This window comes from Lissotriton vulgaris, chromosome 2_1, assembly GCF_964263255.1.
Source record: "Lissotriton vulgaris chromosome 2_1, aLisVul1.2, whole genome shotgun sequence".
Taxonomy (NCBI): Eukaryota; Metazoa; Chordata; class Amphibia; order Caudata; family Salamandridae; genus Lissotriton; species Lissotriton vulgaris.
The window spans coordinates 770,230,861-770,241,590 of NC_141687.1; positions in this window are offsets into that span (position 1 = coordinate 770,230,861).

The following is a 10,730-nucleotide window of genomic DNA, read 5'->3' on the forward strand; positions in this document are numbered from 1 at the left end:
CACCATCCCTATTGGGGCCAATGGAAGCGTTCGCCAGAAGGGCTCGAAAGTGGTTGCCCTCAAGGAGACCCCTCAGAGTATGGTAAAGCCCGATTCCTAGATACCTAGGAGCGGTCCCATTCCAGGCTAACCGATTTCCTCGGCCGTTATCTCCCATTGAGGAGTGTCTGGATGAAGGGGATAAATAGTAGATTTGGCCCAATTCACCCTCAAGCGCGTGACTCTCTCAAAGTCACCAAGTGTGGCCCACAAAGGTGTGAGGTCTGCTGTGATGTATCTCGCATATATTAGGAGGTCATACGCATAAAGAGGCACACTGTGAATTCGCCCCCGAGTCGTATACCCCAAAGCTCGCCCCCTTCCCTAAGTCTGATCGCAAGCAGTTCCATTGCAAGGGCGTACAGCAACGATGAGAGGGTGCATCCTTGACGCATCCCACGGGTCACCTGAATAGGTGGAGAGATATGTTGGCCGGATCACTGACATAATATCGAGGGACAGAATATCGACTTGCAAAAATATCGATGACAAAATATAGACAGACAGAATATCGAGTTTGTATCTACAAACAGGTAAGTACAAAAATATCGAGTACAAAATATCGTTTACAAAAAGATAGTTTATAAAAATATCGACTTTATTAAAAACAGTGTTAAATTAAATTAATATTAAAAATTAATTACTAAAATATACTTAAAAATACTTAAATTAACTTATAATTAAATAATTAATGAAAGTTACAAAAAAAATTACAATCATATTTGTTAAAACATATATATATAGTAACATAATATAATTAAATAATATCCAATATTATTACCGTACGATAGCAGAAGTGTAAAAATACTATTCCCACTCCAGAGAGTGCAACAGTGGGGAAAGCGTTGGATAGCGTAGGGGTTAACATTACTATTCCCACTCATGTGGGTGCAACAGTGGGGAAAGCGTTGGATAGCGTAGGGGTAAAAATTACTATTCCCACTCCAGTGGGTGCAACAGTAGAGAAAGCGTTGGATAGCGTAGGGGTAAAAATTACTATTCCAACTCCAGTGGGTGCAACAGTAGGGAAAGCGTTGGATAGCGTAGGGGTAAAAATTACTATTCCCACTCCAGTGGGTGCAACAGTAGGGAAAGCGTTGGATAGCGTAGGGGTAAAAATTACTATTTCAACTTCAAACGGTGCAACAGTAGGGAAAGCGTTGGATAGCGTAGGGGTAATAATTACTATTCCCACTCCAAATAGTGCAACAGTAGGGAAAGCGTTGGATAGCGTAGGGGTTAAAATTACTATTCCCACTCCAGTGGGTGCAACAGTAGGGAAAGCGTTGGATAGCGTAGGGGTAAAAATTACTATTCCCACTCCAGCGAGTGCAACAGTAGGGAAAGCGTTGGATAACGTAGGGGTAAAAATTACTATTCCCACTCCAGTGGGTGCAACAGTAAGGAAAGCGTTGTATAGCGTAGGGGTAAAAATTACTATTCCCACTCCAGAGAGTGCAACAGTAGGGAAAGCGTTGGATAGCATAGGGGTAAAAATTACTATTCCCACTCCAAATAGTGCAACAGTAGGGAAAGCGTTGTATAGCGTAAGGGTACAAATTACTATTCCCACTCCAGTGAGTGCAACAGTAGGGAAAGCGTTGGATAGCGTAGGGGTCAAAATTACTATTCCCACTCCAATGAGTGCAACAGTAGGGAAAGCATTGGATAGCATGGTGGTAAACATTACTATTCCCACTCCAGAGAGTGCAATAGTAGGGAAATTAAATACTTCATATATTATTTCAATAAATATAAATTAATATCTTTAAAAATTAATTAAAAGTAATTACCAATTTAATATAATATAACAACTAATCAATTAAAATTACAAATTAAAATTAATTATTACAATTATTTACCTATTAATACAAATTACAAATTAACAATTAATATTTTAACATTTAATAATTAATTAACAATTAATTCAAATTAAATACAATTAAATAAATGTATTTATTTAATTAATTATAAATAAATTACTTCCCACCCTATTCCCCTATAAACCCACAACCCCCTACAGAAAATAAATGATTAAAATTAACATAATTAGCAATTAATCAATTAATTAAAATTAATTGCCAATTAAAATTTAATTAATTACAAAATATAAATTAATTTAACAATTAAATAAAAATGAATATCAATAAAAAAAATTACATATTTAATTAATTTTCATTAAATTATTTCCCACCCTATTCCTCTATACACCCACAACCCGCTACAGAAAATAAATTAGTAAAATAAACATAATTAACAATTAATCAATTAATTAAAATTAATTGCAAAATAAAATGTAATTAATTACCAAATATAAATTAATTAACAATTAATTAAAAATGAATACCAATAAATAAATTTACACATTTAATTAATTATAATTAAATTACTTCCCACCCTATTCCCCTATAAACCCACAACCCGCTACAGAATTAAATTATGCAAAAATTTAAAAAACTAATTTCATTAATTAAAATAAATTATAACATAAATACACACTTTTCACACATATAATAACATAAAAACACTATAAAATATTCGATATTATTAAAAATTCGATCATTTTAATAACCTATAATATATACTTCGATATTTTAACTGTCTATATTTTTAACATTCGATATTACATTACTTACCTTAAAAACGATATTTTTGATGTCTATATTCTGCCCAGTTGATATTTTGTCCATTCTATATTTAAAACTCGACATTATGTCCATTCGATATTTTGTAGTCGATATTTTGACTGTTTACCATGTTCGCCTATACGGACCCGGGTGGCGAGGCCAGTGAATAGCAACTTAATGTATGCCAGGAGTTTAGGTCCCATCCCTACTCGTTGCAGAATCGCAAATAAATACTGCCATAAAAAGGTGTCAAAGGCCTGTTCTAGTTGAAGTATAAGGCACGCTGCATGCGGGAACCGGTCCTGCACCCCATCCTGAACATGAAATAGCCGACGTATATTCTTAGCGGTGTTTCGTCCTGGCTCGAACCCGCATTGGTCCGGGTGTACCAAGCGTGGGAGCACTCCTGTTACTCGGTCTGCCAGGATATTCCCCAGTATTTTGCAGGCTGCCGTCAGTAGGGTAATAGGTCGATATGATGACCTAAGCAGTGGGTCTCGGTCCGGTTTGGGGAAACTCACCTGTATGGAGGTCCGCATGGATTGGGGGAGTTTCCCGCCTCTCATGCCGCCCTATATACTATGTCCAGTTGGCGGGCTAGATGCTGGGAGAGTGTGTGGTAGTATTCTACTGGGAAGCCGTTATCTCCCGGGCTTTGTTTTTGGCTAAATGATGTATCGCATGTTTGATCTCCGCTTTCGTGATGTGCTCGTCTAGTGAGGTCTGGACGTCTTCCGTCATCTGTGTTATAGTAATGGAATGTAGTACTTTTTGGATGTGTTCTTCTCTGTCAGGGGACGGTTCCCTATACAGAGCGCTGTAATATTCATGGAAGGCTAGCATATCTGCCTGTGCGTAAATTACCTTGCATGCCGTGTTTCTGATACTGTTGTTGGGTTGGGTGTTCTGGTCTTGCTGGACTAGCTACACCAGCAGGTTTCCAGCTCGGTTTCCCCTCCCTGTGAGCTCAGACGGCGTAGGCACGGAAGTTGTATCTGCGCAAATCTGCGCAGACCTCTGCTTATTTGGTCTTGGCTTTTGCTATTTGTGTGTGGAGATTAACCTGTGTGTCTGCTTCTTTGGATAGTTGCACCAGCAATAGCTCGTTTAAATCTGGTCCTGAAGAAAGCCGCTGATACATGGGTATTGATCAACAGGCTGAAACATGTTGACCATTAAGTGACAGTGGTTCTATATCCATACCACTGTGCTGTTTCATTTTAATCCTGTCAGGTAGAACACACTAATAAAGTTAATCAGTGATTCTACCTAGGCAGTTTTAATTTCTCTATTCTATTCTTTCACACAGCGCTGCATACCTCACTACATCCATCATCTCACATATGGGATTACCATCCTGCCCCTTACCAAACAAAACATCTCTGAGCTCCTTCCTTAAATTCCAAAGTAGCAGCTCCCAGTGTTGACTTGGTTTTCCACACTGGTAAGGAGGACCCATATGATGAAGCATGTCACCTTCGGGTGAGTGAGGGTTCTTATCCTTAAGGGATGTCTTCCCCAGTGATTATCACTTGTTGTTAATTTTCGAGAGAGACAGTGCAATTTTGCATATTTCGCTTATATACACATGTTTGAGACTGTAGGTGTACACTTTGGTATTTAGTCTGTATGAGGGAACGTACACCCATAGGTCTATAAACTTTCCCTTCTGACCCCAATCTACGGTAGTGTTACTATGCGGTGCCTACCACATGGTGCAAGGATGTTTAGGCGGGAACCATAGGTGTCCCCCGGGCTCCATAGCGGAGGGCCAGAGGAGAAGGGGGGGGCCGCTAGCAGGCCTGGACTGGCAGTTGCGGGCACTGGGCAATCCCCCAGTGGGGGCCGTTTTTGTTACAGGGCCGTTTTTGCAATGTTGCTGCAACAACGGCCCTGTAACAAAATCGTCCGAAAACCGGCCCTGGCAAAGAGCGCAGTCGCACCCCCATCCCCCCCTGGGGGGTGGGGGAGGCCGGCCGAGCACTTTCCCAGGGCCGGTTTCGTTTCCCAGTCTGGCCCTGCCCGCTAGGGGCCCCCAAAGTCCCTTTCCACCTGCCTTTTCATGGCGGGTGAACTGCCATGAAAGGGCAGGCGGAAAGGGACATTGTAATCCCTACGGCGGTGCCTGAGAAGGCACCGCCCCTATTGAAGGGATTACTAACAGTCCGACGGGCTTCTTGAGCCCATCGGAAAGCGTCAGACTGCCCCTCCCCCTCCTGCCTCCGACTGCATGCATTGTAATGCGTCGATCGGACAGAAGCTGCAGATGGCGGTCGGACCACTTCCGATGAGTCATCAGATGCGGTCCGACCGCCATCAAAATGACCTCCTAAAGGTGAAACTCTGGTGGAAGGTATGAGGAAATGTTGACAAAACAATTGAATTGTGCTTCGCCCACCGTTTATTTTTTCTCACTTGTAAGGATCAAGACAAATGTCAAAATCTTGGAGTCTTGTTCAATTTACAAGATGCAGAGAGGGGAAGGAACTCTCATATTTGATTTGTTGAAAAATCATGCTTTTTCCTGGTGGTGTTCGTGAAAAATTTGCTGAAAACAAAATGGTGGTGTTGGGAGCTTTAGTGACACTTGTTTGGACTTTAATTTTGCATTCAGGTATGAGAAGGATTCGGCATTTGGTTGCAGTTTGCATGTAGTAATAGCTGGATGTGCCCAAGCCTTCTTTTGGTGTGATGAGTGACAGAACTTGAAAAGGTTGTGCAGTGAAACTGTGCCACATCAGTAAGTTGTACAGTCAGTGTTTCTGTATTTGAAAATTGCTTGGCAGAAGAATAATTGAGGTGCAGCTGAACGGAGCCTTATTTTTGCTTTAGGGTATGTTTTTGAATGGTGTTGAACTCGAATGCTATGCTTTTGTGTTTACCTTTCCGCTGTGGTCTGTCTCTGTCATGCAGTGTCTGTTTTCAATTGGGGAAAATTCTCGTGCCAGTCAGAAAACCACTGTGGTCTATGATGTCACTGTGGAATGTTGGGCTGGGGCCAACTGAATGCTGCGTGTGAGGTAACCGACAGTTGATCTAAAGAATGTTATAGAGCTGGTGGAGAGGGACGCCTGTAAAGTCTTCATTTAGGTGCTCCCAGGATAAAGTTTTGATTCAAAATCCTAACCGAATCCCTCCCTGCTGAGAGCTGTAAGAGAGGTCCAAAGCTTCTGGCTCAATTATTCAATAAGAGCCAAACTCTTACATTCATTTGGCACTGCTGGAAGAGGGTAGACCCCATGATCACAGGTGAACCATCAGGGACCTAACTCAGGAGCATTGATGGAATGTTATCCTCACTTCAGGCAGACAAGGCTGCAAGTAGGAGAGAGTGAATGAGGATGTGAGTGATGGCGAGTGAATGCTCCGCAGAAAGCAAGAACTAATTAGAACCATCAAGTAGTGTTGGCATGAGTCTTATGTAGTGTTAACTATAGTCAGTGCTTAAATGGGCCGGTACTCACTAGTCCTGAGTACCGGCACTTCTCAGTTTTCTCCTCCTGAGTACCGGAACTTATTTTCGGGCAAGGAGAGTACCGGTACTCCCGGAAGCAGCAGGGCTCATGCCCTGAAGTACGGGTACGTGTTATATAAAACCTACTGAAAATGACCCTTTCAGATGGAGCGTGTTTATGTGCTGCTCTGGCAGGCAACAGCCAGTGTATTCCTGCACTGGGTTGCTCCTGTAGTGTTAGGGTTCATTGGCATCGCAGCGACAATTAGGATGTGGTCAGGGCTACCGACAGTGGAACTTGAGAACCAGGTTCGAATCCAGACATGGGCTCATCATCCTGTGATTCTGGGTAACTCCCTTAACCGGTGGTGCTTAAAAAAAAGCACGCCTTAATGCAAATGTTCTGATTGTCATATAGAGCGCTTAAATGCCAAACGCAAATTCGCGCAATATCAAACTGCCAAAAATTAGGCCCTGCACCTATGACATAGAAGCTGATGCTTGCAATGTCTCCTATGTAGGGAGCTGCTATTACCAGTATTGTAACTTGAGTGCACTGTGCACTGTTCACTGAGTCCGAAGAGGACTCCTGAGTTTGCAGCACAATAAACTGGTTTAAACTGAAATGTAATCAAATTGAATTTTCATATGTCAAACGATTTTATTCAAATGGTTATGATGACATTACAAATGTTATTTCCAATAACGAATCATAAATGAAGTACAAAATAAACTCATTGAAATGCATTGTCATTGCATATATATTAAACAATTCAACAATTGATATGGTTCTCAATAACCATTGTTCCCTCCTGTAACATTCAAATGAATGCCCGATGCATTCCGGGACGTATCAGGTATCAGTCCCTTCCTCAGGGAACAATCTACAAAGAAAAATAATATACTAAATAAGTCATCATCGTACAAGGACATACTGCTTAAGCATCATTGCCCAGTTGCTAATGCCTTTACTAAGGTCAAACCTAACGATATATTGCCAAACGAAGTGCATAGCAAACTTTCATCTACATAGTAGTTGATGTTGTTACTACCATATAAGCAGGGAAAGCAGGGGGATTCATCATACAGTTGTATGCCGAATGGCTAGCGGCATCGCTGCGTTAATTCTTTATAAATAAGGCCCTCTGTATTTATGGACCACATTGTGGTCTGAGAGGAATCATCTGCGGTCACCACTCCTGTTTGTAACATTAACAACATTATAGTTATAAAGAAAGAGGGTGCGCTTTCAGGTGCTTTGTTGCGGGTTCATATGGCAGCGTTACTGCAGTGGTGCCAGAGTTTGAGGCATCAGGTGCTGCACCGGCAGCAATATTAAAGGGGGCCTGACGCCATTTGTTTCTGTACGGGAACAATAGGTGATTGCAACATGTGCATTTCAATCGAAATGACAAAAGGGATTTTCCACACCCAGGTCTTACAACGTTGATAACTACTGCTGGATGGAGGAAACTCAAACCCGTGGTGCAAGAGCTGATATTACGACAACGCTGGGGTGTAAAGCCCAAGGTCCTAGGGTAAATGGTCCAGTCTAGCTGAGAAACGTACACCCTGCTGGGTCACAGTGCAAGATGATATAGTACTCAAGCCGCTAGAAACATAGCATCATTACACATTTTGACTTCTAATTAGACTGTTGCCTTACCCTTAACAAGACCACATGGGCAACCCTGACAACTGTGTTATGCTTTGCTACTCACTCAAGGCTAAAGTCTTAAGAGAGGAGCCAAAGGGGCATTTAGGAATTAGGAAGCACAGACTGAAAGAGAAGGAATGAGATTTCCATCAAGAGGTTTGTTTTGTTTAAGGAACAGGACATTAAATGCCCAGTATGGGTTCCACCTTGATATTTTGGGTAGAGGGCGCAGCCATAACCTGCTCATCATAGATATCATCCCGATGATTAGTCCAATGCACCATGGGCAGGGTTCCCGCTCTTCCCAGAATAGAGATATGTGAGGAGGGGGTGATATTAAAAAGGGGAATCGATTCAAATTAGAGAACCCCTATCAATACGGTGTTGTTTACGGATGGAGGATGGCATAGCCTAACAACGTACCTTTATCTTCCAGAGGTAACAGTAATAGGTTACTAGAAAAGAGTGAAGCGGGAGATGTTGAGAGCGTTATCATGTTGTTGGATGTGATATAATAACCTTCCTTTCGCTTTCAGATGCGAATGTAAACATATTTTTAATGGGAGTGAGGCAGGAGCTGTTACAGGGATGGGATGTGGAGGCAGATGGGCAAGTTCTGGTAACTTTGCTTTATCTTCCACAGTGAGATTCTGCTCTGAAGGTTAAACACTGGGTATGAAATTAATGATGGCTCTTCAGGTGAATAATTTGGGCTTTGGGATACTGACATCTTTGCACTTGGTTTCATGAACTGAATAAAAAGAATGGTATTGACAGTTAACAACAAACTCACTCAATTAGTCCTGCTGAGCAATCCACCATTGCTAAGAACAATTGCCCTTTGTATTACTTTAGAAAAAGTAAATAGAGTTAAACCGCAGTTCCAATGTCCTCAAATTCACTTTGAAACCAAACTGGACGTATGAGAATAAGCAAAGCCCTTCCGTGATCCCACAATCATGTTAACAGCACCTTACTAAACATCTTGGTCATAAAATAGTGAATTGGGATATGGTGGTAGCACTTAAGATATTCCTTTTCTTCCGTCTTGAATGCTATTATCATCCCTACCTACATCCAGAATGCAAGAACAATACCAGACTCCAAAGCTGTGTTCTACCAGAGAAACAGGCCTCATAGAGCAGCACCTACATTGAAAAAGGCACCAGGACACACTCAGGCCAGGGATTTTGTCAGTTGTCTGCATTCTTCGTGCCTTATGGAGTTCCAATACGGAAAATGAGACATTCTTTTGAATTATTTGTTGATTGCTATGCATATGTGTATTACCATACATAATAAATTGCAACTTCCTTATGTTGGCTCAGATATTCATTTCCAAAGCCTTTTCGTGGTCTGATACACTACCAGCTCTAGTCACAGTTTTCCAAAAAAGAGATATGTCCCCAGCTAGAATCACATTTTCTGTTATAAACGATTTTGTGAATAGTAATTTCCTGTTTTTAAGTGGGTACTTGCAAATATCTCGCTTTCTTACGACTCCCAATCTATAATTAGTGTCTCCTTTCATGCAGCCAGGACTTATTTTCAGTTTTTTTTAAAGTAAGTAATGCTTTTTGTCTGATTAATAAAAATCATCAAAAAACTGCACAAGATAAAAAGAACAACATTTTCCCAGTGAAACATTCACTATGAGCAAGAATAGAAGAAATATTTAAATAACAAAGACGAGATATTTAAAACAATTTGTGCATATTAACACTAAAGTTCATAAGTGCAGATAATTTATTAACCTATTAAATACCAATATGATGTAAAAAATAGCACCATCTGATCACAGTGTTTAAAGCTATACAACTAAGAGGCTCATTATGATGTCGGGTGAAAAGCCTCAGCCCGACACATCCTTGGATTTGGGACCGACTGACTTGCAGTTGGCGGTTTCAACAACCGGATTACTATGAGACTGATCACTGTTCGGTCGGATTCCCATTGTTTCCTATGAGAGCACGTGTCATGCCTGAGAACCGGCCGCAACATAGGCTCCTTTGGGTAAATGGGATGTGTATGGAAAAGCCTGCACCCTGTAGCAGGCACCCCATTGTGCCTGCTACATGGTGCAGGGTTTCATAGGGGGGTACCTTAGGTCCCTCTTCGGCCACCAATTGTAGGCCGGGAAGGCAAGCGGGCCCTGCTAGGGGCCCCCAAAGTCACTTTCCGACAGCCTTTTTGTGTCAGACAGTTGATACGCCGAAAGGCAGTTGGAAACTGACATTGTAATCCCGATGGCATAAAAGCCGTCCATAGGGGGATACGGTGTGGTTCCGACCGACAGACTTACCCACTCATTGTTTTTTCCATTTTCTCTGATTGCAATTATAGAGTGTGTGTTTTCTGTTTATTGTGTGTGTGTCTCGTTCGTCCTCATTCATCCCAACAGGTCACAGTCATTTTTGTTCAAGGTTACAACTAAGGCTAATAACACTACAGTCACGTTGTGGCTCTTTGTATTTACAGGCTACAAGTGTTTGCACATTGGAAGGCGCAGTTGTATTACTAATTGTGCTTTCTCTTTTCAGACTTACATTTTAGAAATACCAATTGGGTACTCTATGAAGTGCATGATAATTAGCATTCTTTCACTATTCTGTATATAGCACACTATATAATTCACATCTTGATAGTAACATAGTGAATACCGAGTTCCCAGTCCTGATGAAGAAGCCTTGATGCTTCGAAACATGTCGACTTGATCAGGAGTATCCGCACATTACATGCAGGACATCTCCGAACCACCCCTTTTAATAGCACCAGCCTCAACGACCTAATAAAGTTTTTTAAGACCACGAGGCCAGGTCCTTTTTAACTCACTCCTCACATTCACTTTTGACCCTTCCTCTCACTACCCCTACACCACACATATTACTGCAATATCAGTGCTCCTGCGTAGTAGTCGCAGGTTGAAGCACCCCCCATCCCGCAGCGGGGCGGG